Source organism: Lipotes vexillifer, unplaced genomic scaffold (assembly GCF_000442215.2).
Source record: "Lipotes vexillifer unplaced genomic scaffold, Lipotes_vexillifer_v1.1 scaffold545, whole genome shotgun sequence".
NCBI lineage: Eukaryota > Metazoa > Chordata > Mammalia > Artiodactyla > Lipotidae > Lipotes > Lipotes vexillifer.
Genome location: NW_006779129.1, coordinates 1745444 through 1752635, shown reverse-complemented (window position 1 = coordinate 1752635; position 7192 = coordinate 1745444).

Below are 7192 nucleotides of genomic sequence, written 5' to 3'. Positions count from 1 at the left end.
AAAAAAAAAAAAAAAGAGTGAAAGTAAATTATCTGAGGTTATGACTCAAGAAGCTCAAAAAGTAGCTACAGCATCAACCTAGGGACTCAGGCAGGAACCAAGTCAGCATTTAATGAGAGAGGGAAAAATTAAGAACTGGCATATGGTGAATATGTTCAGAACTCGGCTCTTTAAAAAGGGCAACAAAATGGACAAAACTTGGAGAAGAGGAAACGTGAGAGAGCTGGGGAGGCAGCGGGCTGCGTGCTGGGGCGGCGGCGAGGGGGCTGCCCTGGAAAACCCAGAACTACTAGATAGGGTGCAGGTGGCCTCCCCTCCCCTGGGAATGGGCCGCCCACTGCTCCCACACTGAATCCTGGCGGCGGCCCAGAGTGTGTGGCCCTTTGGTTCTGAGGGGCTTCGGGAAGGGCACGGGGGGCTGGGCCCTAGCTGCTCAGGCCCAGTTCTCGGGAAGCCCTCGAGGGGAACCAACGTCAGGGCTTTTCGATCCAGGAATTCCAGGAGATCCAGGGATTCAGGGAGCGTAGGAGGAGGCCGAGCCTGGCCCAAGCTGCTGAGGGTAACGTTGCCCAAGGCAATCCATCCATCGAGGCTCTTTGGAGAGCTCAGGCCCTGCTTTTGTGGTGCTGGGCAGCGGGCAGGCTCTGTCAGGTGCCCTGGGTCCAGCCCCTACCCACGAGCTGGCTGCAGTCGGCAGAGCCTGGCCGGCCTGGGGTTCTTTCTGAGGGTCCCCACGGCTGCACGAGGGCAGGAGGCGGGGCCATCTGGAGCCAGTGTGAGGCTGGGCGGCTGAGGGCCAAGCTGCTGACTGTGGACAGGCAGGTGGGGGAGCAGGGCGGTGAGCACACAGCTAGACAGCTGGCCGTGCTGCAAGGAGGGGCCGGTCCCAGGCTTCTCGGAGGTGTCTGTGGGCAGGCAAGGTTTCGGCCTTGCCAGGATGTTTTACTCATCCCCACCACAGTGGCTGCAGTAAGGCTCTGCTCCCTCCCACCCCCTCCCCAGGGAGGTGCACGCAGCCCTTGTTAGCAAAACAGCCTGCCTGATAGGAAGCAATTAACCAGCTGGAGCACACTGCTTTCCCCCTGGGGTCAGAAGGCCTGGATTCTAGGTGGATAAATGGGTGAGAGGTGATCAGCACGGAGCCCAGTCACATCTATAAAGGCAGCTACAGTGGACAGACCACGTGGCCAGGATGGCATTAGAAGTTTTCTGGTATTTCTGAGAGCAGGCTCGTGGTCTGGAGTAGGCAGTGAACCAGGCTCTCGCGTGGCCCTGCGGCCTGGACCCGGCCGGCTGCCCGCACCTTCTGTGGAGACTCTGACGTATCACCTAGTGAGGCCACGGACCAGTGAGGTGCAGGAGGGCAACACTGCACCCTGAACGGACCCATCCATCATTCTATTCATCACCTACACGCGTAACCACCTGTGAACACACACGTGGCCAGCACACCATTGTTTTCTTTTATTGAGGAGTTACACGCCCTCAGTCGCCCGCCCACATCTGAAGTGTGAGCAGCTTGGTGGGTTTTTTACTTATGTTGACGACCAGCACCCAGATCAAGACACAGAACGTGCAGCCCCAGAAGCCCCCTCACACCTCTTCCCCGCCCCTGCCTCCACCACCTGACCTTGAACTTTCCATAAACAGAAGCCACAGAGTGAACTCTGAGTGTCTGGTCCCTCCCCGCACTGCATAATGTCTGGATTCACCTGCATCCACACTGTAGTTTTGGGTGGTGACCACATTCATGTGTTTAACTTAAATATTAAAAATACTCCATAATTTGGGGCTCCCCTCTTCAATCTACTCTGCAATAACATAGCGGCAGCTTCACAGCTCATCTTATTTATATCCCTTTAAAAGACTGTTGATGGTAAGATTTGAGGGGCTCCTACCCACGTGGATGTCCACTGCACGGCCGGGGACGGGCACACCCTGCAGGGCTCCCACCCTACACAGCAGGTGGTCTGATGTGACCCAACGCAGTCTGTGATGAGAAGTGACAGCCGACACCACCCCCTAAAGCGGCCACTGACATAGCAGTGAAGAGTCCCAGCTAGGAGTCAACTAGAGGGAGAAAATGGGCACAAAAAGGATTCAGTCCAGAAGAAGCAGGAAAAGAGGAAAAGGAAACAGAGCAGAGGGACAAATGGGGCAGAAACAGAGGACAGACGGGAACTCACGGTTCCCATCACCCTGTGGATGTGGGTTACCAAGCCATCACCTGCACCACCAGCCTTACTGTGCGCCCCGTTTCCCCACCGTGCCCGGGTATATTCCAGGATCCCACACCCCATTTAGCTGCCATTTCTTGTCTTTTATGATCTCTCCATTTTGGAAGCGTACTGATCAGTCACTTTGTAAAAAGTGCCTTTCAATTTGGGTATGTCTGACGTGTTCCCACGATTGGAAAGAGAGTGTGCGTTTTTGGCAAGAATACCGCAGTGATGCCGTGTCTTTCTCGGTCCGTGGTGTCAAGGGCTACATGATGTCATTCTGTCTTATTACTGATGATATTAACCTTGGTCACATACGTAAGGTAGTTTCTGCTGGGTTTCTTCACTGGAAAGCTATTATTTTTCCCTTTGCAGTTAATAAATATATGGAAGATGAAACTTTGATGCTATGGAAATCCTGAAGGAAACTAAATATAAAGACATAGGAGGCGGGAGGGGTAAACTGGGAGATTGGGACTGACATATACACACTACTATATATAAAACAGGTAAGTAATAACTAATAAGAACCTGCTCTGGGCTTCCCTGGTGGCACAGTGGTTGAGAATCTGTCTGCTAATGCAGGGGACACGGGTTCGAGCCCTGGTCTGGGAAGATCCCACATGCCGCGGAGCAGCTAGGCCCGTGAGCCATGGCCGCTGAGCCTGCAGGTCTGGAGCCTGTGCTCCGCAACAAGAGAGGCCGCGATAGTGAGAGGCCTGCGCACCGCGATGAAGAGTGGCCCCCGCTCGCCACAACTAGAGAAAGCCCTCGCACAGAAACGAAGACCCAACACAGACAAAAATAAATAAATAAACAAACGTGGGGTTTAAAAAAAAAAAAAAAGAAAAAGAAAGAAAAAAGAATATTAAAAAAAAAAAAAAAGAACCTGCTCTATAGCACAGGGAACTCTACTCAATACTCTGTAATGCCCTATATGGGAAAAGATTTGATGTACGTATATGCATAACTGATTCACTTTGCTGTACACCTGAAACTAACACAACATTGTAAATCAACTATACTCCAATAAAAATATTTTTTAAAATGACATAGGAGGTTAAAAGCAAAAGGATGGAGGAAGCTATCCCATGCTAACCCATCAAAACAGAGAGCTGGAGTGGCTATTAGTGTCAGAAAAGTAGAATTCAAGGCAAAGAATCTGGGGATAAGGAGGCTCTTTTCATAATGATAAAGTGGTTGATTAATCAAGAGGGCATACCAATTTGAACATAAACCTTCAAAATGCGTGAAACAAAAACTGATAGAACTGCAAGGAGTAACAGACAGATCTCAGGAACCTCAACACACCTCTGTCGATAATTAAGAAGCAAATAGATGGAAAATCAGTAATCGTACCGTCAGCAGACTTGACTTCACCAATATTTATAGAATATTCCTCTGAGCAATAGAACACATATTTAAGTACACACATAACAATTTTTAACATGGGCCATATTCCGGTCCTTAAAATGAGTCTAAATAAGTTGAAAAGGATCTGATGCATACAGTGTATGTTCTCTAACAACAATGGATCTAAATTAATAATCAAATGCAGAATAATCTCTGCAAAATCCTCAAATATCTGGAAATGAAATAACGTATTTCCAAACCCATGGGTCAAAAAGAAATCAAAAGGTGTATTTGCGAATATTTCAAACTTGATGAATATGAAAGTACAACATAGAGTTTTGGGGATGCAGCTAGAGCAAAACTTGGAAATTTATATGCCTACGCAGGCATATCTTGTCTTATTGTGCTTTGCTTTATTGCACTTTGCAGATATTGTGTCTTTTACAAATTGAAGGTTTGTGGCAACCCTGAGTTGAGCAAGTCTATTGGCACCATTTTTTCCAACAGCATTTGTTCACTTCGTATCTCTCTGTAACATTTTGGTAATTCTTTTGATATTTCAAACTTTTTCATTGTTATTACATCTGTTAATAAGGTGATCAGTGATCAGTAATCTTTGGTGCTACTAGATGATGGTTAACATTTTTTTTTAGCAATAAAACATTTTAAAATTAAGTTATATAAATATTTTTGACATAATGCTGTTGCACACTTCATAGACTACATTATAGTGTAAACATAAGTTTTATATGTACTGGGAAACCAAAAATTTAATCGAGTCGTTTTATCTTGATATTCATTTTATTGCAGTAGTCTGGACCGGAACCTGCAGTATCTCCAAGATATGCCTATACTAGAGAATAAGAAAGGTCTCAAATCAGTGAGCTCATCTTCCTCCTTAAGATACTAGAAAAAGAAGAGAAAATTAATGTAAGTAAAAGATTAGAGTAGAAGTCAATGGAAAAAAGAAAAGAAAAAATAGAGACATCTATGAAACTAAGAACTGGTTCTTTGAGATTATCAATAAAATTGACACACTTCCATACTGACTGGTCAGTAAAAGGAAAGAGAGAAGACACAAAGCACCAACATCAGGAATGAAAGAAGTCACATCACTTCATACTCTATATTGAAAGGATGAACAATTTTATGCTGATAAATTCAACAGACTTGATGAAATGGGCAATTCCTTGAGAGAGGCAAGCTATAACATTCAGTCAAAGAAAAAAATAACCTCAGCAACTGTGTATCTATTAAATAATTCCACAGCATGAAAAAATAATAATACATCATGAGCCAGTGAGATTTATTTCAAGGACACAAGGTTGATTTAACACTTGAAAGTCAATCAGTATAATCCATCATATTAATAGACTAATAAAAATATTCTTCATAGATGTAGAAAAAAAACGTTTGACAAAATCCAACATCCATTCCTGTTAAAAACTCTCAGCAAACTAGTAATCGAAGGAAGCTTTATTATACTGATAAGGACAGCTACAAAACCCTACAGGCAACATTATTCTTAATGTGAAAGACTGAATATTTCCCCTTAAGGTCAAGAGGAACAAGGATATCTGCTGTCACTCCTCCTATTCGGTATTGAACTAGGGCTCTAGCCAGCACAGTTAGGTATGAAAATGAAGCAAAAGACATTCAGACTGGGAAGAAAGCAGTAATACTCTTTTTATTTACAGATAACGTGATTGTATATGTAGAAAATCCTAAGGCTTCTATTAAAAAGTTACTAGAACTAATAAGTGAGTTTAGCAAAGTTCAGATCAGTATATAAAAATCTATTTTATTTCTATATACTAGCATTTAACAAAGATAACTTGAACTTAAAATACCATTTACAATAGCATTAAAAAATCAGAGATAAATCTGACAAAAGATGTGTGAGATCTGTAAACCAAAAACTACAAAACACAAATGAAAGAAATAAAAGAAGCTCTAAAGAAATGAGAAGATATACCATGTTCATGGATTGGAATACTCAATATTGTCAAGATGTTAATTCTCTTAAACTGATCTGTAGATTCAATGCAACCCCACACAAAAGCCCACTAGGCTTTTTCGTTTTTGTTTTCAATTTCTGGCTGCACCCTGAGGCATGTGGGATCTTAGCTCCCCGACCAGGTATTGAACCCACACCCCCTGCATTGGAAGGTGGAGTCTTAAACACTGGACTGCTGGGGAAGTCCTCACTAGGCTTTTTAGGTAGAAGTTGTCAAGCTGATTCTAAAATTCATGAGGAAATACAAAGAATCTTGGATGACCAGAAGAACTTTATGGAAGAACAAAGTTGGAAGAATCATACCTCACACTGTACACCAAAACTAACTCAAAATGGATAATAGACCCAAATGCAAAATATAAGTGCAATATGTAAGATTTCTCACATATGACACCAGAAGAATGATCCATAAAAAAAAAAACCACTGATAAATTGGACTTCATCAAAATTAAAAATTCCTCTTTGAAAAACTTTAAAGAGAATGAAAAGACAATCCACAGAATCAGAGAAAATATATACATATCACATATCTGATACAAATCACAAAGAATTCTCAAAACTGAAAATAAGAAAACAACTCAATTAAAAGTGGGTAAAAGATTTGAACAGAACACTTCCTTAAAGATAGACAGACAGCAAATAAACAGATGAAAAGACACTTAAGTCATGAGTGAAGTACAAATTAAAACCACAATGAGACATATACCCTTACACACCTATTAGAATATCTAAAATTAAAAAGAGTGACCATACCAAGTGCTGGTGAAGATGTGCAGCATACACAGCACAGGAATGTAAAATCGTACAATCACTTTGGCAGTTTCTTAAAAGTTAAACATAAGCTACTGTATGATCCAGTCATTCCACTCCTAGATATTTACCTAAGAGAAATGAGTATTTGTCCAAACAAAGATTGTACACAATTTTCATATCAGCTCTATTTGTAATAGCCAACAACTGGAAACAACCCAAATCTCCATGAGCAGATGAGTGGATATACAAATGGTGGAACATTCCTGCAATGTCTCATTACTCAGCCCCAAAAGGAATAACCATTGATAGACGCATCAGCACCTTGGTGAACCAAAATGAATTATGCTGAGTGAGAGAAGCTAGACAAAACGTACACACCCACAATTCCATTTATATAAATTACAGGAAATGCAAACTGATCTAGTGATAGAGCAGATGAGTGCTTGCCTGGTGATGGGGATCAGAGGGGATGGATTGCAAACGGGAAACTCTGGGGTATTTACTATCAATAGTTTGAGGTGGTGATGGTTTCACGGGTGTATACAAATGTCAAAATTATCAAATTTTAATATGTGGTTTACTGTATATCAATTACACCACAGTAAAGCTGTTATAAAAACCCTAAGGATGGCTCAATCCCCACATTGCCTACGCGCCTTGGACGCCCATGCATGGACCCTAAGACGCGAGGTGGAGGAGTGGGGGTGGGGATATGGGGGGGTAGGCAGGAAGAGACCCAGGTGGGCGGAGACCTAACTCCATTAACGCTTTGGCAGCCACTGGCACCATACCTGAGACAGACGCTCTGGGGCTTCGCGCTGACCCGAGGGTCTCCAACTTCCCCGCCCCC